The sequence below is a fragment of the Dioscorea cayenensis genome, chromosome 16, assembly GCF_009730915.1.
Source record: "Dioscorea cayenensis subsp. rotundata cultivar TDr96_F1 chromosome 16, TDr96_F1_v2_PseudoChromosome.rev07_lg8_w22 25.fasta, whole genome shotgun sequence".
NCBI lineage: Eukaryota > Viridiplantae > Streptophyta > Magnoliopsida > Dioscoreales > Dioscoreaceae > Dioscorea > Dioscorea cayenensis.
In genome coordinates this window covers 5,811,636-5,833,675 of record NC_052486.1, presented here as the reverse complement: position 1 = coordinate 5,833,675, position 22,040 = coordinate 5,811,636, and the positions used below count along the sequence as shown (strand labels likewise).

General features: G+C 39.7%; 2 non-coding genes across 2 annotated transcripts; one reads left to right on the top strand and one right to left on the bottom strand.

Moving 5' to 3' along the window:
• The first annotated feature begins 2,952 nt into the window (after positions 1-2,952).
• Positions 2,953-3,059, top strand: LOC120279756. Its single transcript, XR_005542059.1, has one exon. It is a non-coding gene; the product is annotated as a small nucleolar RNA R71 (small nucleolar RNA).
• Positions 3,060-16,073: 13,014 nt separating this feature from the next.
• LOC120279771 lies at positions 16,074-16,179 on the bottom strand. The gene has a single exon (XR_005542073.1). It is a non-coding gene; the product is annotated as a small nucleolar RNA R71 (small nucleolar RNA).
• Between the last annotated feature and the right edge of the window lie 5,861 nt (positions 16,180-22,040).

Below are 22,040 nucleotides of genomic sequence, written 5' to 3'. Positions count from 1 at the left end.
TGATGTGAAAATGTTTCCAAATGAATAGAGGAAGTGAAGAGAGTGAGAACCTAATCTTATTTAAAAAGAACTCGCGCCCCTTGGCGTTCTGTGCATCCACACGGGCGTGTGGAAATTGCCCACGCCCGTGCGCCTCATTATAAGAGAGCCACAGGAGCGCACACACGCCCCTGTGCTCTCTTAGGAAAATACTTCTTCGACTCTAACTGCTCTCGCACGGGCGTGTGGAAAATACCCACGCCTGTGCGTCCGACCCACAGGGGCAGCCACACGCCCCTGTGGCTTCTCTAGACATCCGAGAAAAATACCAAGTGTTATACACGCCCGTGCGGAAATTCTGCACGGGCGTGGACATTCACATGCCCAAATCACAGGTGCAGCCACACGCCCCTGTATTTTCTCGGGATGGAGAGAACTCCTCTACAGAGTTTTGTACGGGCGTGTGGAAATTACCCACGCCCGTGTGTGGTTCACAAGGTTGCCCACAAGGGCGAGTCCACGCCCTTGTGTGCTCTCGGGATAATATGTCCAACTTTGCAGGAATTCACACGCCCTTGCGGAAATTACCCACGGGCGTGTGACAGTCGCATGGTCGTTCACAGGGGCAGCCGCACGCCCCTGTGCCATCTCTGGATGCGCTCGCAATACAAATCCACGGGCGTGCGGAAATTCCACACGCCCGTGTGTCTTCACTGGATGCCTTATAAAACCTGCAGGCTCTGCAGAAAGTTTCTGAACATGTTCACACACTCAGAGCTTGCCTAATATGCAAGTTTTACCAATTAAAAACATGGAATAAAGCTCAAACGACATAACTTCGCCAATTCCACTTGAAAACGCACGATTAATATTCAAAGTTCACAAGGAAATCTCAGCACAAGAATCTAAAAAATTAAGACACCAATACTTAACAATTTATTCATGCAAAACACTACATTATTCAACTAAGAAAAACGGTAACCACTTGGGTTGCCTCCCAAGAAGCGCTTGTTTAACATCACTAAGCTTGATGTACCTTGTCTTACCTCACGGGGGTTCATGAATGAAAGTTGCCCTCTTACCCATGGCTTGAAAGCATGATGTGCAAAGTCTCTTGAGGGTAGAAGGTGAATTATCGGGCTTTGGACCACCTAACAATGATTCGTCCAACTTCTTCGGTTCACGTACGTCTCCAACAGCCTTGGAGTGTTTCCAGTGGCGTCTCCTAGCCCTCTTCATTTTCCGGAGCACCTTCTTCAAGATCCCCGGGGTAGACGGTACTTCTTCCGTTGATCCAAGGATCATTACATCTTCATGTCCCTCCTCTTGGTCGAACAAACCTTCATACGGATCCAGATTGAACATTTCCTGCATGTATTCATCAACAATTTCATCAGTAGTATCTATAAAGTATAAAGTATCATCGAAATCAAGAGAATGCCGCATGGCTTCAGCAAGGTGGTATGTGAGCTTGTCATCTCCAACTCTCAATGTGAGCTCTCCGTCGTCCATGTCAATCAATGCCTTGGATGTTTGCAAGAACAGTCTCCCAAGTATCAAGGGTACATCCGCATCCTCATCTACATCTAGCACTATAAAGTCAACCGAAAAAATGTACTTGTCCATCTTGACAAGCACGTCTTCAATAATGACTCTCAGATGTCGCACTGTTCGGTCCACTAGTTGCAAAGTCATCCGAGTAGGCCTAGGCTCGCCCAAGCCTAGCTTTTGAAAGAAGGTGTATGGCATGATGTTGATACTGGCCCCTGAGTCCGCCAATGCCATTTCCTCACAATGATTACCAATATTACACAGAATGATGAAGCTTCCCGGGTCTTTCTTCTTGTTCGGCATGTTCTTTTGTAACACTGCCGAGCATGAAGCATCTAAAATCACTGAAGCACTCTCCTCCAACTTCCTCTTGTTAGTCAACAAGTCTTTCAAGAACTTCGCATACTTAGGCATTTGGGTTAATGCCTCAACAAAAGGAATATTGATGTGGAGTTGCTTGAACAAACTCAGGAACATCTTGTATTGTTCATCCCCTTGGTCATTTTTCAATCTAGAGGGATAAGTGATTCTTGGCTTGAAAGGTGGGGGTGCCACCTCTTTCTCTTTGCTTGTTCCCTCTTCTACCTCTATAACCTTGGGTGCGTGTTCTTTTGGCTTCTCACTCGGAAGCCTACCTTCAACCTCACGACCACTACTCAAAGTGATCACCTTCACGTGCTCTCTAGGATTGGTCTCTGTATTGCTCGACAAGCTTCCATGTGGCCTTTTAGAGAGAGACTTCACAATTTGCCCCACTTGATTTTCAAGGTTATGCAAAGAGGCGGTGTGGTTGAGATGTGTAGACTCGACTGATTCAAACCTTGTATTTGCTGATTGTATAAATCTAGTCAAGTGCTTATCTAGGTCACTCATTCAGGTTTCCAAACCTGAGACTCTGTTTTCCACCTGAGGGGTTTGTTGTTGTTGGAAACCTGGTGGCCCCATGGCCTTTTGTTGACCTTGATTACTCCATGAGAAATTGGGATGATTCTTCCCACCCGGATTTTAGGTATTGTTATATGGGTTTCCTTGAGGTCTCATGCCATTACCTACAAATCAACGTTCTCCACCGAAGAACCATCACCAATAGAGATCGGGCAATCAGAGGGAGCATGTCATCCAACACACCCATTGCAATTAGTCACAGCCGCCACTCTATTTGAAGTTAGAAGATCTAACTTCTTACTCAAACTCTCCACTTGAGCCGCCAATGAAGTTACCGCATCTATATCATGGAGACCGGCCACTTTCTTCTTCTCCCTAGCATTCCATTGGTAGTTGTTTAACCCCATTTCTTCAATCAACTGATGGGCCTCATCGAGGGTCTTGCTACCTAAGGTACCTCCTACTCCCGCATCCAAGAGTTGTCATGTACTCGGGGTCAAACCATTGTAAAAGGTTTGAACAATCATCCACTCCGGGAATCCGTGTTGTGGGCACTTCCTCAGGAGCTCATTGAACCTTTCCCATGTCTCGAATAGAGACTCCAATTCCAACTGAACAAAGGATGAGATCTCGTTCCTGCGCTTTGCTGATTTTCAGGTAGGGAAATAACGGGCTAGAAAAGCTTCTACCATCTCCTCCCACGTGGTAATTGACGCTCTAGGTAACGAGTGTAGCCACTGCTTCGCTCTCCCCTTTAGGGAAAATAGGAAGGCTCTCAACTTGATGGCATCATCCGTCACTCCGTTTATCTTCAGCATATCACACACCTCGAGAAAACTCTCTATATGACTGTTTGGATACTCATCGGTTAAACCGTTAAACTGTGTGGATAGCTACAACATGTGGATGAATGTCGGCTTTAACTCAAAGTTCTGAGCTGTAATCGGGGGATGCACAATACTCGATTGTGTCCCCAACACTGAAGGTCTGGCATAATCGGATAATGTTCGCTGTTGCTCATTCTGTTCTGCCATGTTTTTAGATTCTTTCGCTTCCAAATCAGCTAGATTAGACTGTTCTTGCACAGGCTCTTTCCCTTTTCTTCTAAGTGTACGTTCAAGCTTGGGATCCCCTTCAATCAATATTGAGGGATTTCCTCGGGTCATAACCTGAAGCTGCACCCAAAAAGAAAGAAAAAGAAATCAGAATGATGATAGAATAAGAAGATATGAAATAGAATGTATGGTGAAATAGCTAAGAAAACAAAGTGCAAAGTATCTCTAAACGGCTACTCCACGACAATGGCGCCAAAAACTTGACAAGGTCCCTTGCTTATATCCCGCAAGTGCAAGGGTTTGTCAAAGTAATAATCCCTTGTGAGCGGGTATCGAATCCACAGGGAGTAGGGAATAAAAACACTTAATCCGCTTCTTAGCTATGTGAAAGATCAATAGTGATAAGTGTAACAATGATTCAATTCTCAAAAATAAAATCAACAAGTAAGAGAGCACGAGTAAAGGAGAAGCTAAGGCATTCGATAAAGATGGGGTACTCGGATAATACTCCACCTAGGACAATCGCTTCAAGTGTAAGAACCCTCTATTATGCTTCCTAATCAAGGCAATAGTGAGTCGTGGAAATCCTTCATTACATAGTCCCAAATCTAAGATCAACTATGCATAACTGTATACATGTCCCGGAGGAAAGATTAGATAACCTCTCAACCTCGCACTCGCATAGAGTTGCAATGAGCTCTAGGGATTCCAAGTGATAAATCTCTTCCTAATTATAGACTTAACCCTTCGGTCCAAGTGGAAGGTCCCTAACCACGATTAAGCCCTAGATACTAAGATCACCTCAACGCTTCACTCCGTTGCACGCGCAACTAAGTCCCAGCGGAAGTTCATCCCTTAGACCATTCACTCTATTGTGACTGCAAAGAACTCGAGGAACTGAGGTAGAATCTATCAAGTCGGAGGGGAAAGGAGACGCTCCTGTACCTCTCGACTCACCCTCTCAACCCTCTCCAACCTAGCTTTGTTTAACGCTCATGGTGTGTCACTCACTCACAAGGTTACCAACGAGAACTCTCAACCTTAGTGTCACTCTAGGGGAAATGTTCATACAATCAAGCATTCAAGGTTGGAACTCACAATAAACATCAATTAATTGAAAGCATAATAAAGAGATTCAATGAAACAAATACATCCTAGGGTTCACAAATACCCATGTACCCACTAGGGTTTAGCTCTCCATAGAGCTAAGTACAATCAAAGAAATAGAATGTAAAAGCAATGAATCCATAGAAAAACCCCCTCGATGGTCGTGTCGATGGTCTTGTGGAGAGTCCTCTACTCGTCGTCTAAGGATTCCCTCGTAAGGTATAGGATACGCCTTGACGGAAGCTCCCCTACCAATCTTCTTTTTAAGGAATGACGATGTCAGAGCCATAGAACCTCTCCAAAGCGCTAGCCAATACCTCTCAAAACCCTAGCTGAAGCCCTCTCTCAAGCTGGTGAAAAGATGGAGAAAAGAATACTAAAATCGGGGCTGAATCGCATTTAAATAGGGTTGGCATCGGACGACTACACGGGCGTGGATACTTCACACGCCCATGTGGAATTTCCACACGGGCATGGATAATTTCCACACGCCCGTGTAGATTCTCTGAACTCCTCTTTTCTCGGCCAGCTGTGAACAGTGCTGCTATAGTACTTTGCTACAATGATGCTGCAGTGCCCTGCTACAGTGCCCTGCCTAAATAGCTTCCCGAATCCATACTTTCATCGGGGTAACGCAAACAGGCACACGTTCATGTCGTGGATCACTTGCTTCTTCAATGATAGGCAAGTTGGTGGAGCTCTTGTTCTATGTGCATAAGTCAGAATGCTCGAGTGTGACTGCCTTTGTGTCCCTCCAAATGGATGTGCCAACTAGAATACGTGGAGGTTGGCACACACTGTAGCATCTCACACCCGACCTATGTCTTCGCGTTTGAACCTTAGCAACATTTCTTCCAAAATCAGTGCATTGTGCTCCACATTGGTTTTTTTCCTTCATACTCGGGCTCACAACCCTGCCTGCATGAAAGTAACATAAAAACACACATATTAGTGCAAAACTCGAGAAAAGTAATGCTCAACATAAGGAATGAACGCTTCGCATTCATATCACATAAGCATTTATCAGTCCCTCTCAAAACCCAACTTTAGGGATTAAAAATACCATTCCTGATGCAAAAAAAGTAGTGCTCTTGACCATGCTTAACTCGGTGTGTCTTAAATCTTTTTTCTCGGTGCGATTGTAACCTAACCTAAAAAGTGCATGGGCATAAGCACGCCTATGCTTGTTAACCATGCTTTAAGAGCACGCTGGTGCTATGAGCCGTGGAGCCGAGCTCTTTTCTTAGTGAAAATCTCAATAAAATGCTGGAGCGTAAGCACCCCCGTGCTTCCAAAGCACGATGGTGCTAGGACTAGTGAAATTATGCTCTTCAATTTGCTCACATTCCACTGAAGTGCACTGGTGTAAGCACTCCCGTGCTTGCTAACTATGCTTCCAAGAATGGGTGTGCTTCCTCAATTGGGCTGAAATTCTTTAAGTCCTGAAAAGTGCATGGTCTAAAGCATGGGCATGCTTTGATATGTGCTTGTGTATGAGTATTACTAAGTATACTTTTCTTACAATAAGCATCACTTTTATCGGTTTTTATGGCTCATTTGTGTACATTTGTGTTCTTTTGTGTATTTAATGTTGTGGAGACAAGTTTAAAAGAAAGGAAGCAAAAATAGATCATGGACACGATTTTTGAGGAATCTCTTGTATCGAGCAATGATCAAGGCACAAGTTGAGATCATAGACAAATGGGTGTGTGCTAACCTCCAAAATATGCAAGTGAATATAAAAAGTGGAGGGGCACAAAGGCAATCACACTCATATGTTCCAACTTGTGTAATTTTGTCAAGAGCTTTGTCAATGTGCTTTAAAAGAGAAGATGCAACGTGATCTACCACATGGATATGTGCCCAATCTTGCGGCCTCGATGAAGAGAATGAATTCGGGAGTACTTTCGCAAAAGTACTGTAGTAGTTTGCTGTAGCAATTTAATGTAGCAGTTACTGTTCATAGCCCGTAGAAAATAAGAAGCCTGGAAATTCACACGCCTATGTGGAATTTCCACAGGGCCGTGTGGATGCCCGATTTCAACCCTTTAAAAACCGTTGCGAGATTTTATTTTGGGGATCTTCTTCCTATCTTTTGCCTATCTTTCGGAGAAAGCGCGGATCAGGTTTGGAGAGATTTTTGCTGGGATTTTGGAGCATTCCTAGGGCATTCCACATTGATCTTCATCAGAGGAAAGTTATTGGGGGAGCTTCCGACGGCTTTGATTCGGCAAGGTGTGCCCTAGGCTTGACGAAGGAGTCTTTGGAGAAGACGAGGCAGCTCTTGAAGACCATTGACACAAACGGCAAGGGAGTTATCTCTATGGATTTCTTGCACTTGTTTTTTTATTTCATCTATGATTTTGTATATGTTAGTTTTGCACTTGGAACAATAGTCCTAGGGTGAGCATTGTCCGAGTACCCCATTTTACCATCAATTACCTCTCTTTATTCCACTTGCTTTCTCTTTTCTCTTTTACTTTTATTTGCCTTAATATTTTGAATCAAATCACAAATTGGTATTTCACTCTAGCTAAATAGCAATGCTTCTTGTTTCTGAACATCTATTCCCTGTGGATTCGACTATCGACTCACCGGGGTATTTTATTACTTTGACGACCTGTGCACTTGAGGTGCACACACACAAGGGGTGTGTCATGCTTCCCGACCGTGCTTGCCCTAAATGGTGCATTCCAACTCTGTTTCACACTGAAATTCATCTCATTTCGTTCTTTTCAACCTAAGACCTGATTATCCGCATTATTTAACAAGTATACCCCACGTAGCATCTATTTATAAGAAATGAATGCGAAAAACAAGGAATTCATGCAATAAGATATATTAAAATATCTATATAAAATGCACTCATCAATTACAAAATTCATAAAATATTAATTAATTAATTAATTAAATATTAATTCATTAACATATATCCAAATACGTAATTTACAAAATCAATATTAGTGGAATATTTAATATTTAATATAATTATTTATTGGACATTTGTATAATTTTAATGAAACAAAAAATAATCATATATAAAGTTAATTAAATACATACATAATTATTTCTCATAACTAACAAAATCTAATGCGGTATTTTATATTTAACAATGCTTAATAATTATCTAGAGTAAGGGTAACATCATCAGATGGAGCTATAACTTCTAAATACATTAAACCAAACATAAGTTTTTCAAATCTAGATTTACAAATCTCTCTAACCAAACACAAAATTTTGTAATCCACTACTCCAAATACATCCAACCAAAAATTAAATTTGACTCTGGAAGAAATCTACTACGTTTACAACTACATTTAATGAAACACTACCTATATTTATTTGACCATCAAGTTGATGATGATTAAATAAACATTACTACATAAATAAATAAATAAATAAATAAAATGCTACTTTAATTTTAAAATCATTGGTAGAAATATTTCTTGAAGAAAATAAAACTTGGGTTAAGGTTTGTGAGATTTAGTGATGAGCTTAGAGAGTGAATCCCATCCATTTTAAAATGAGTAATGATATTTAGTCCTAATAGATTAGCCAATTGGATATACCTAATGATGTGGATCCAAAGTTGGCATCCATGTCAGCATCCACTTCATTCTTCCACTTTAATCTTTTTCTAAAAAGAATTAATTTCTCTTTGTAATGTAAACCATAAATCATAAATGTGAAACAAAAAACCCCTCCCTAAAACCTAAATTATAAATCATAAACCCTCATTTGCGCTTTACGATTTAGTGTTCACTACTAGAAGCAAGGCTTTTGTAACTGATATTTTTAGTAGCTAATGTATTATATTCAGTGGCCAAATTATTTTAGTGTCTAAATTGATGGTCGTAATCATTGGTGGCTAAAACCATGGGAGTAAATATGTTAGCAACCGATTGCATATTCAGTCACAAAGAGTTGCTACCATCATTTTTTGTCCCAGACACTATAAATTGATAGCTAACCAATACATGCTGCAACTTATTTTAGTTACTATTTTTTCGCTAATCAGTTGATACCATATCAGTCGCTAGTACGATGTCTTTTACCAACTTCATTTAAGTAGTTATTTGGTTGGTACATTATAACTATTTCTAGTTGTTAAATCGATAGTTGACACACCTATTTATGTGTGTGTACCGTAAGTACATGGGTGTCAAAGTAATAAAGTACCCAACAGGTCGGGTAATCAAATCCACTAAGAATAGGGTTACTAGTACTAACTGCTTCTCTACTATCTAGCTTAATGATCAATGGAATGATGTGATGATTTAGTTTGTGAATAAATGAATACCAAAGACGAACATGGAAGATAAAATAGAGGGAGATCTCAATTAGTAAAAGTGGGGTATTCGGGCAATACTTCCCCTAGGATTCATGTATTAGGTACTGGGTGTGCAAAGTGTTTCTAAAATAAGTAGGTTAAGTAGTGAAAATCCAAAGATAATCAGATCCTGCCTCTAGATCACCAATACTGGTCCCCTACGAGGTCATGGTGGAGAAATCTCTGAGTCTTAACACCTCACACCACATATGACAACAATAGACTCTAGGGATTCCAAAGTGTGTATCTGATTCTAAGAATAGACCTAACCCTACTTCTAGGTGAAAGGTCCCTAACCCCCTTTAAGGCCCCGGTGGAGAAATCTCTTAGTCTCGACACCTCACACAACATATGGTTGCTTAGAGTTTAGGGAATATGGAGATAGAATACACTAATCGGAGGGGAAAGGGAACCCTCCACTATCTTATGACTCACCCTCTCAACCCTCTTCAATTTTGAGGTTCTAACCCTAATGGAGACCTCTCTCTCACCTAGGTGAACAAATCATGCAAACCAAACAACCATAAAATCAATAAGGCAAGCAAGCATTAGGCAAACAAGATTGAAACTCAACTAAACTTGGATTAAATAGAAACATAAAGCAAATTCACACAAAATTAGATTCCTTGGGTTCACAAGCCCAAATACCCTCTAGGGGTTTAGCTCTCCATGAAGCAATATACAAAACAAACCATCAATGAATGAAAGTATATAAAAGCCATTAATCCCGCCCTCCCCCTCCCCGCCCACAAATATCTAAATTGATGGCCTTGATGAAATCCACTCCAAAGCTAGGTTCGTCAATGTCTTTCTTGATGCTATGACGGAGGAGGAATCAATGAAAGTTGGTGAAGAAACGTCTCCTAAGACGCCTCCTCTCCAAACCCTAGCCGTCTCATATCTCAAGAGCCACACAAAAGATATTCAAAGAATAGGGAAAATCGGCTATTTATACCCTGAAATTGGGTTGTCAACTACCTCCACGCGACAGTGTGAGCCTCAACGCACCCATGTGGGCTGCAGAATCGCCGGCACGATCGGCTGGAAATTTTACCCGGTTATGTGAATAGTGTTATACTACAGTGATTTTCTATGTTATTTGCTACAGTACTTAGCATGAACTAGGCTCCAAAACTCTTCTTCTCTTAAGGCCACATGGACGGGCACACATTTGTGTGGTAGTTTATGAGGCTTCTTGTAATCTAATCATCATTGGGAAGGCTCTTGAAGGCTTCACACAAGTCGGGACATCGGAATGTGACTGCCTTTGTGTCCTTCTGACTAAGAATCTAACTTGAATTCTCTTGGAATTTGGCACACACACTCATGTGTATGAACTTCGTTTGTGTCTTGATCTTTATGTTGCACAAAAGACTCCCAAAATGTGCCTCATGACCTATCTTTGCTTCATTTTCTTCTCTCAAGGCCTTCACAACCCTATTTGCACAAAGGAACACCAAATACAATTTATGAGGTATAAAACATGATAAAAAATGATGCTCAATCCTTGTAAAACACATAAAGAAATATGTTCACTCAAGAACTTATCAGTAGCTATTTTATAATTGATTTTTAGTGGCTAACTTATAGTTACTAACATAATTCCTAATTAAGTTGCTAATGTTGTAACTTCTTGTTGCAGAATTGGTCGTTGTTTAGAAACTACTTTTCGGTTGCTAATTATCATTCAATAAAATGGTGGCAAATTTATTTGCTAACATTGGTTGCCAAGTTTACAATTAAATGCAATTCCTAATATCAAAAACGAAAAATAACAATTATATTATATTAAAATGCTATTTTAGTGAAACTATTCATTACACCTGTAGTAATCTTCTAAAATAATTCATAACAGTTCTTAACAATGTTAAACATGTTAAACATCCAATAATCAAATATTTCAAATATCCAACAAGTAAAACCACAAACAATGTAAACGTTTAGGGCTTAGGATTTAGTATTTATGGCTTAGGTTTTTCGAATTTTGGGTATAAGGTTTGTTAGTATTTGGATTAAAGATTTTAAGGTTTAAGATAAGGTTTTATAATGTTTTAGTATTTTTAGAGTTTAGGCATTTATGGTTTGAATTTGAAGTTTATGAAATAAAGGGTTATGTGGATGATAATATGGATGCCAACTTTGCATCCACGTCATTAGGCCTATATGTTAGGCCTAAATAGCGTTACTTTTTTAAAAAGCAAACTTTATTTATCTATTTTGAAAAGTTAAAAAAATATTTATATTAAATAAAATATATTATTAAAAGATAATATATTTGATATATTTATATAATAAAAGAGAATACATACATGATTAAAAAAATGGCAATGGGGAATCCCTAAACCTTGGTAATCCTCGCAAGAAGGGGGATGAGGAAAACGTTTTCCCCTACACTTGGTTTTGGGGACAGGGTTGAGGTTGGCGATAGGTTGACAATTTAGAGCCCCTTTCGTGCTTTGTAGGGAAAGACTTTCCCTACAAAGTCTTTCCTTGCATTTGTTTTCTCTAGAAAGTAAGAATACAATGTTTGTTATGTTTAATGAATATTGTAATTGAAATATATGCAAAGTGAATTCCTTTCTTTGGTATGAATTCTGTTTATTCTCAATTTTGCCCTTAAATAACAATGAAGTAAAATAAAACTATACGTTAAATAAATGTTGTAATAACAATGATGCCACATCTTAAATAAATAACAGTCATACGAAATATTGTTCATTGTATTGTTAGAAAATTATAATCCAAAATCAAAAGTAAAACAAAGTCTAGACAATCTAGTTTTCAAAAGTCCACAAATGAAACTTACCCACATTAAAAAGAAAAAAAACAAAAGCTAAGTGAACTAATATATGACTCCGCTAGCACACTCTTTATATAAATCTAGTTGGATTTGTCATAAGAAAGTTGGTTTCCCCATTGTCCAAAATAACATAAATTTTCTAAAAATAATTAAATATGGGCTAACAGTTGCCCTTGAAAAGTAATAAGTAAATAAAAGCTTAATCTCCAGTTGCCTGATTCATAGAATCTTGCCATTCGTTCCACATTTCTTGAGCCAAGTTATCTCTAAAAGCTATCCATGCATTTTAGCCCTCAATGTACTGGATACTTTGTGTATCAAACATAAGGTCAAAATCCACATATGACTCATCCAATTCTACTTCTAGTGGATCAACAATCATCTCCCTCCAAATATGATTGTGTAATAATGCACATGCACTTATAATTCGGCAATGTGTTTTAAAAGTCCACATCTCATTTTTAAAATTCCAAAACACCTTTCAATGATATTGTGCACACTTGAGTTTTTATAATTGAACAATTCTACTTGTGATCGAGGGAGTTTGTTATGTCTCCACTTATTTAAATGGTAATGTTGGCCTCTATATGGGAGTAGGAGTCCCTCTTCATTTGTATAACCAGCATCACAGAAGTAGTAAAGACATGAAGAGATAAATATTATACTAATATTTTACTAGTTTGAGAACATATGATATTATTACCTTGAGTAACTTTTAATCTATTTGGCCTAGAAATTGCATTTTACAATATCCTAGAATCTGCTGTAGAACCTTCAGAACCACGAAATATGTATATAAATTGCAAATCTTGTGAACAAACACCTAGAACATTAGTTGAAATTTCTTCTTTCCTGTCATGTATCTAGGCTTTTCCACTTCCGGGGCATTGACCTTAATGTAAGTCACATTTAAAACACCTAAATATTTATGAAGTTTAACATGAAACACATTAATTAGTATATTAACTAGTTCAAATTAAAAAATATTACATTAGAAACATTTATATAAATAACTTTTTTTAAGCATATCATATAATTTGTAAAAGGCTACTCTATTCATCCTAATTTTCTAAATACAAGCCAAATCCAAAATAAACACCATTCCTCTAAAATTGACTTACCTAATGAGATATCTCTCATAAGTGTAACTTATTTTTTTTTTTCTTTTTTCTTTTGTTTCATTTTTTGCTTTCTATTTTTCAATCTGAAGCGGTTGTACTCTAACATTTAACTAAATATAGAAAGTAGGTTATTAAAATGTAGAGCAACAATATAAGCAGCCAAGAGTATTGCATATTCTTCTTCTATTTTCAGCAATTATAATCCAAAATTGACCTATAAAATGTATGATGAAATCAAGGCCTTTAAAAATGTTGATGAAATCAAAGTATCTAAAATAATATCAAATAAACATAAAAGTATAAAAGGCTTTTAAATTATTTTTTAGTAAATATACTCTCTATTATAAAAGTTATTAATCAAAGCAGGTAGATAATATATTGTCATGCTGGTCATTGCTAAGTTGATGAAATCAAATATTGTCATGTTGATATATTGAGGGCTCAAGGGATAGACTGTGCTTAGCAGAAACACACTATTTAATCATGTAATTATGTAGTTGTTAAATATATTTGTATCTTTATTAATACTTGTCTTCTCATATCTATTTTTTATATAATGATTTAATACAACTTCATAAAAAAATCTTTAATTTTCTAAGTTTCAACATTAATTTATTTTTCCAGCTATTATTGTGTTTGAGAATCTACATTTATTTTATATTTTAATTCAATGATTGTTTTTTGCAAATGGTAGATATGTTGTCTGATAAGTGCTTGTGTGATAAGAATACGAAGTGTTCTTTCCTTTCGTTGAGCATTACTTTTCTCGGGTTTTAACGCTAATATGGGTATATTTATGTTACTTTCATGCAGGTAGGATTGTGAGGCCGATTATGAGAGAAAGAAGCCCATGTGGATCGTAAAGCACTAATTTAGAGGAAATCTTGCTAAGGTTCAAACTCGAAGATATAGGTCGTGTTCCAGATGCAGGAATCTGTGCCAACCTCCTCTTACTCGAGTTAGCACAACTATTTGCAGGGGCACAAGGGCAGTCAGATTCAAGTATTCTGACTTGTGCATATAGAAGCAAGGCGATCCACTATGTAAATGTGTGCCCATTTGCGTTACTTCGATGAAAGTATGGATTCAGGAGTATTTCAGGCCGGTACTGTAGCAGGGTATTGTAGAAAATACTGTAGCAAAAATATTACAATAGCACTATTTACAGCCGGCGGAGAAAACATGAAAACAGAGAATCCACACGGTCGTGTGGAAATTCCACACGCCCATGTGAAAAATCCACAGGGGCACGCACATGGGCGTGTGGATTCCCGATTCCAGCCCTTTAAAAGCCGATTCCAGCCCCGATTTCAGCATTCTTTTCTCCATATTTTCCCCTATCTTTTCTTCCAACTTTCTCCATCTTTGGATGCACCGATGGCTAGGGTTTGGAGAGGCTTTGGCAAGGCTTTAGAGAGGTTTGACAGCCTTTGACACCGCGTTTCCTTCGAAAGAGAGCTATTGGGGGAGCTTTCGTTGGCACCGATCGGGCGAGGTGTGCCCTAGGTTTGACGAGGGGACCTTTGAAGAAAACGCGGCCGATCCACAAGACCTTCGACACGAACACAAGGGGGTTTTCATTCATGGATTGCATCTCTTTAATTTTGATTTCATTATCGATTGTATTTTGCTCCATGGAGAACTAAACCCCTAGTGGGTACTTGGTTATTTGTGAACCTTAGGATGTATTCATTTTATTGAATCTCTTTATTATGCTTTCAATTAATTGATGTTTATTGTGAGTTCCAATCTTGTAGGCTTAATTGTTTGAATACTCCCCTAGAGTGACACTAGGGTTGAGAGTTCTTGTTGGTAACTTTTGTGAGTGAGTGACACACCACGAGAGTTAGATAAAGCTAGATTGGAGAGGGTTGAGAGGGTGAGTCGAGAGATAGTGGAGCATCCCCTTTCCCATCGGGTGTGATCTATCTTACCTCCACGTTCCAAGAGTTCTTTGCGGCTATAGTAGAGTGAATGGGCTAAGGGACGACCTTCCGCAGGGGTTTAGTTGCGAGTGCAACGGAGTGAAGCGTTGAAGTGATTTTAGCACCTAGGGATTAATTGTGGTTAGGGACCTTCCACCTGGACCAAAGGGTTAGGTCTATACATAGGAATAGGGTTTATCACTTGGAATCCCTAGAACTCATTGCAATTCTATACGAGTGCGAGGTTGAGAAGTTATTCAATTTCTCCTTTGAGACATGTATAGAGTTAGGCATGGTTGACCTTAGATTTGGGACCATGTATTAAAGGATCTCCACGACTCATTAATGCATTAGTTAGAAAGCATAATAGGGGCTTTTGCACTTGAAACGATTGTCCTAGGCGGAACAATATCCGGGAACCCCATTTATCATCGATTGCCTCCCCTATCTTTTACTTGCGCCTCCTTTATCTTTTATTATTTTCATTTGCATTGAGTTTGTTTTCACATCACTTTCAACATATTTTCATTCTAGTTAAATAGCAATCTTGGTGGTTCTAAGCACTATTCCCTATGGATTCGACTATCCACTTACCGGGCTATTATCACTTTGACACCCGTGCACTTGCGCTATACACGCATAGTCGGTCTTGTCAAGTTTTTGGTGCCGTTGTAGGGGAGCAGATGTTTAGAGATACTGTGCACTTTATTTTCTTATATATTCATTCATTCTATTTCATATCTTCTTTTCTATCATCATTCTGATTTTGTTTTCTTTCTTTTGGTGCAGCTCCAGGTTATGACCCGAGGGAACCCTTCGATATTGATTGAAGGAGAACCCTAGCTCGAACGTACACTTAGAAGAAAAGGGAAAGAACTTGTACAAGAACAATCTAATCTAGTTGATTTGGAAGTAGAAGAATTTGAAAATATGGCAAAACAGAATAAGAAGCAGCGGACATTATCCGATTATGCCAGACCTTCAGTATTGGGGACATAATCGAGTATTGTGCGTCCCCCGATTACAGCTCAGAACTTCGAGCTGAAGCCGGCATTCATCCTCATTTTGAAGCAATCCGCATAGGTTAATGGTTTGGCTGATGAGGATCCAAACAGTCATATAGAGAACTTTATCGAGGTGTGCGACATGCTTAAGATAAATGGGGTAACGGATGATGCCATCAAGTTGAGAGCCTTTCCATTTTCCTAGAAAGGGAGAGCGAAGCAGTGGCTACACTCATTACCTGGAGCATCAATTATCATATAGGAGGAGATAGTAAAAGCTTTACTTGGCCGTTATTTCCCTCCTGAAAAATCTGTAAAGCTTAGGAATGAGATCTCATCCTTTGTACAATTGGAATTGGAGTCTCTATTTGAGACATGGGAAAAGTTCAAGGAGCTCCTGAGAAATTGCCTGCACATGGATTCCGGAGTGGATGATTGTTCAGACTTTTTACAACGGTTTAAATTTGAGTACAAGGCAACTCTTGGATGAGGTAGCAGAAGGTACCTTAGGTAGCAAGACCCCCGGTGAGGCCTGTCAACTAATTGAAGAAATGGGGTTAAACAGCTACCAATGGAATGCTAGGGAGAAGAAAAAGGCGGCTGACCTTCATGAGATAGATGCAGTAACTTCGAATAGAGTGCCAGCCGTGACTACTTGCACCAGGTGTGATGGAGGACATGCTCCCTCCGATTGCCTGCTCTATATTAGTGATGTATCTTCGATTGAGAATGTCAATTTTGTAGGTAATGCTATGAGGAATCAACAAAACCTATACAACAACACCTACAATCTTGGTTGGAAGAGTTATTCCAATTTCTCGTCGAGCAACCAAGGTCCACAAAAGGCCATGGGGCCACCGGGTTTCCAACAACAACAGCAAGCCCCAAACATGGAAAACAGAGTTTCAGGTTTGGAGACCCGAATGAATGATTTGGAGAAGGCCTTAACTATGTTTGTGCAATCATCTGATACAAGATTCCAATCAGTTGAGGCTACACTTCGCAACCACACCGCCTCTTTGAATAATCTTGAAAATAAAGTACGGCAGATTGCGAAGTCTTTATCAGAAAGACCACAAGGAAGCTTGCCGAGTAACACCGAAACCAACCCTAGAGAGCATGTGAAGGCGATCACTTTGAGAAGTGGTCATGAGGTTGAGGGTAAGCTTCCAAGTGAGAAGCCCAATGAACACGCACACGAGGCTATAGAGGTTAAGAAAGAAGCAAGCAAAGAGAAGGAAGTGGCACCCCTACCTTTCAAGCCAAGAATCTCTTATCTCTCTAGATTGAAAAATGACCAAGGGGATGAACAGTACAAGAAGTTCCTGAGTTTGTTCAAACAACTCCACATCAATATTCCTTTTCTTGAGGCATTTGCTAAAATGCCTATGTATGCAAATTCTTGAAAGATTTGTTGACCAACAAGAGGATGTTGGAGGATAGTGCTTTAGTGATCTTAGATGCTTCTTGCTCGGGGTGTTGCAAAAGAATATGCTGAACAAGAAGAAAGACCCAGGAAGCTTCATCATTCCAGGTAACATTAGCAATTTGGGTGAAGAAATGACATTGGCGGACTCAGGGGCTAGTATCAAAGTCATGCCATACACCTTCTTTCAGAAGCTAGGCTTGGGAGAGCCTAGGACCACTCGGATGACTTTGCAATTAGCGGATCTAATAGTGAGACATCCGAGGGGTATCATTGAAGACGTGCTTATCAAGGTGAACAAGTACATATTTCCTATAGACTTTGTGGTGCTAGACGTCGATGAGGATGCGGATGTACCCTTGATACTTAGGAGGCCGTTCTTGCGGACTTCATTGATTGACATGGATGGCGGAGAGTTAACATTGAGAGTTGGAGATGACAAACTCACATACCACCTAGCTGAAGCCATGCAGCATTCTCTTGATTTTGATGATACTTTGTATTTTCTAGACACTACTAATAAGATTGTTGATCAATATATTCAGGAAATGTTCAATCCAGACTCGTACCAGGGTTTGTTTGACCAAGAGGTGTACAATGAAAGAATCATGATGCTTGGTTAGACGGAAGAAGTACCATCAACCCCGAGGATCATGAAGAAGGTGCTCTAGAAGATGAAGAGGGCTCGGAGACGCCACCAAAAATGCTCCAAGGCTGTTGGAGACGTGCGCAAACCGAACAAATTAGATAAATCATTTCTAGGTGGTCCCAATCCTGATAATTCCCCCTCTACCTTCAAGAGACTTTGCTCATCATGTTTCCAAGCCATGGGTAAGAGGACAACCTTCATTTATGAGCCCCCGTGAGGTAAGACAAGGTACGTCAAGCTAAGTGACGTTATACAAGCGCTTCTTGGGAGGCAACCCAAGTGTTTACTGTTTTTTTAATTTGGTAGTTTAATGTTTTCTTGAATAAATTATTGAGTGTTGGTGTCTTGATTTGTAGATGCTTTTGATATTATTTTCTTATGGATTTGTAATTTCACCGTGTGTTTTCATGTGAATTTGACGAAGTTTTGGTAGTTTGAGCTATCTGTCATGTTTCTCACTAGTATAGTTGCATATTAGGGTAGGCTCTAAGTGTGTAAACATGTTCAGAAATTTTCTGCAGAGCCTGTAGAGTTTTCTAAGGCATCTAGAGAAAACAGACGGGTGTGTGGAATTAACACACGCCCGTGGTTTTGTATGGTGAGCTCATCCAGAGAAGGCACATGGCGTGGACTCACCCTTTTGAATGACCTTGTGATTCTCGCACACCCGTGGGTAATTTCCACACGGGTGTGTGATTTCCTGCAGAGACTTAGCAAACTATCCCGAGAGCGTACAAGGGCGTCTACTCATCCCTGTGGGCGAACTTGTGAAATATCCACGAGCGTGGATAATTTCCACAAGCCCATGCGGATCACTACAGACAAGTTCTCTCCATCCCGAGAAGACACAGGGGCATGCAGCTGCCACTATGAGTTGGGCTTGTAAATGCCCATGTGATAAGTGCTTGTGCGATATGAATGCGAAGCGTTCATTCCTTATGTTGAGCATTACTTTTCTCAGGTTTTCATATTAATATGTGTGTTTTTATGTTACTTTTATGCAGGTAGGGTTGTGAGGCCGAGTATAAAGGAAATAGGCCAATGTGGATCATAATACACCTATTTTGGAGGAAATGTTGCTAAGGTTCAAACGCGAAGACATAGGTCAGGTGTGAGATGGTAGAGTGTGTGCTAACCTCCTCATATTCGAGTGATCACATTCATTTGGAGGGGCACAAAGGCAGTCGCACTCGAGCATTCCGACTTATGCATATAAGAACAAGAGATCCACCAACATGTACATCATTGAAGAAGCAAGTGATTCACGACGTAAATGTGTGCCCATTTGCGTTACCCCAATGAAAGTATGGAATTGGGAAGTCATTCAGGTCGAAGACTGTAGCAGAGCATTGTAGAAAGTATTGTAGTAGCACTGTTCACAGCCGACCGAGAAATCAGAGAAATTAGAGAATCCACACGGGCGTATGGAAATTATCCACGCCCGTGTGGAAATTCCACAGGGGCGTGTGACATCATACACGCCCGTGTAGTCGCCCGATTCCAGCCCCATTTAAAGCCGATTTCAGCTCCGATTTCAGTATTCTTTTCTCCATCTTTTCCCCAACTTGCGAGAGGGCTTCGGCTAGAGTTTCATGGGGTATTGGCCAAGGATTTTGGAGAAGTTCTATGGCTCCGACATCATGATTCCATTAGGAAGAAGGTTGGTAGGGGAGCTTCGATCGAGGCATATCCTATACCGGACGAAGGAATCCTTGGACGACGAGTAGAGGACACTCCACAAGACCATCGACACGACCATCGAGGTGGTTTCTTTATAGATTCATTGCTTTTACATTCGATTTCTTTGATTGTACTAAGCTCCATGGAGAGCTAAACCCCTAGTGGGTGCTTGGATGATTGTGAACCCTAGGATGTATTCGTTTCATTGAACTTCTTTATTATGCTTTCAATAAATTGATGTTTATTGTGAGTTCCAACCATGAATGTTTAATTGTATGAACATTTCCCCTAGAGTGACACTAGGGTTGAGAGTTCTTGTTGGTAACCTTGTGAGTGAGTGACACACCACGAGCGTTAGACAAAGCTTGGTTGGAGAGGGTTGAGAGGGTGAGTCGAGAGGTACAGGAGCGTCCCGTTTCCCCTCCGGCGTGATAGATTCTACCTCCGTTCCTCGAGTTCTTTGCTGCCATAATAGAGTGAGTGGTCTAAGGGATGAACCTCCACTGGGGACTAGTTGCGCGTGCAATGGAGTAAAGCGTTGAGAGGATCTTAGTATCTAGAGTTTAATTGTGGCTAGGGACCTTCCGCCTGGACCAAAGGGTTAGGTCTACTTTTAGGAAGAGATTTATCACTTGGAATCCCTAGAGCTCATTGCAACTCTATGCGAGTGCGAGGTGTTGAGATTGTTCGATTTCTCCTCCGGGACATGTATAGAGTTAGGCATAGTTGACCTTAGATTTGGGACTATGTATGTAACGATTTCCACGACTCATCATGGCATTGATTAGGAAGTATAATAGAGAGTTCTTGCACTTGAAACGATTATCCTAGGTGAAGCATCATCCGAGTACCCCATCTTTATCGATTGCCTTGCCCCCCTTTTTATTCTTGCTCTCTCACTTGTTGCTTTTATTGTTGAGAATTGAATCAATTTCACACTAATCACTATTGATCTTCCACATAGCTAAGAACCAAATTAAGTCTTTTCACTCCCTACTCCCTGTGGATTTGACCCCGCTCACCCGGGATTATTACTTCGACAAACCCGTGTACTTGCGTGATATAAGCAAGGGGACTTTTTCAAGTTTTTGGCGCCGTTGCCGTGGAGCTAGGCGTTTATAGATACTTTGCACTTTGTTTTCCTTAGCTATTTCACTACACATTCTATTTAATATCTTCTTGTTCGATCATTATAACAAAATCTCTATGTGGCAAAATCATTATATCAAACATAATTAATCACAACTTGCCACATAATAAAACTAATAAATAACTAAAACTACTTAATACATGTGGGCGACCTAAGTAATAAAAATTATTTATCATTTTATCCTCATTAATTATGAGAAATATAACAAAATCCCTGTGGGGTAAAATCATTATACTAATCATAATTAATTACAATTCATGTCATTTAAGCTAGATGCGATCCATGATACTCATAATGTGTAAATTATAATCTTTTAAAAAATAAAATCATTAATGTTGTGGCTACTCCAAAATTAGCGAAAAATTCATTCGATTACATGACATACCAACTATGTACATGAACAAATTCAATGCAAAATAATTAATTATACAAATTATAATTAATCCACTTTATGTATGAATAATTCATACAAGCAAACCCTGATAATCAAATAAATAAATAGATAGGGTTTGACATGCAAAAGCACACTCAATTGGCTTAAAGCAAAACAATTTTTCAAAAACACACATCATTCAATTTTATTTAAACACATTCAAAATAATGGATAAAAATAAAATAGAATAAATTAAAATACAAAATAAATAAAATAAAACAAAATCAATGTTAGGGTTTTATCCTAACTTTTCCCATGGTTAGCCGCCGGTGGCCTACCTTGGCTACCTTCACCTGTTGGCAGGACATTCGACTGGTTACACGTGTAGTCCCACTCCCTACCTGGCAAAAACTAGCCATCCGACGGAGCACTACACAGCAGCAAGCTTGTGCTTGGCCTGGGCAGCACATACATCGGGCATCAGCTCGCTTTGCCCAAGGTGTTGCGCATGCGCCTACACGCTGCCAATAGCAGAGATAGGAGAGCCAGCTATGGCTTGCCTAGCAACGCATGTGCCGCATGTATCCCCACCACGGCTTTTCTGGGAACATGCACAACCTTGCCATGGCTTGGCCGGCAACGTGCACAGCCCAGCCTCAGCTTGGCCAACAGCACACTCGCCCCGGCGTGGCCCAACCATTGCATATTTGCTTAACATAGGTAATGCGCTGTGTATCCACCTTGAGCGTGGTAACACACTTTTTCCAAGGGCTGAGTTTAGGCCTAATACCCAATTTTGGAAACCCTAAATCATGTATAATTTATTTTGTAAAACATGCCTAAACATCTAGATTATTCAATTCATACAGATCCTACACTCCATACATTTTCACTCTAATCAACATGCAATTTTGAATATACATGAAAATAATGCCCAATATAATGAAAAATATTCAAAAATATCTAATAACAAAAATTTTTATCTCCAATTAAAATTGAGCTAGG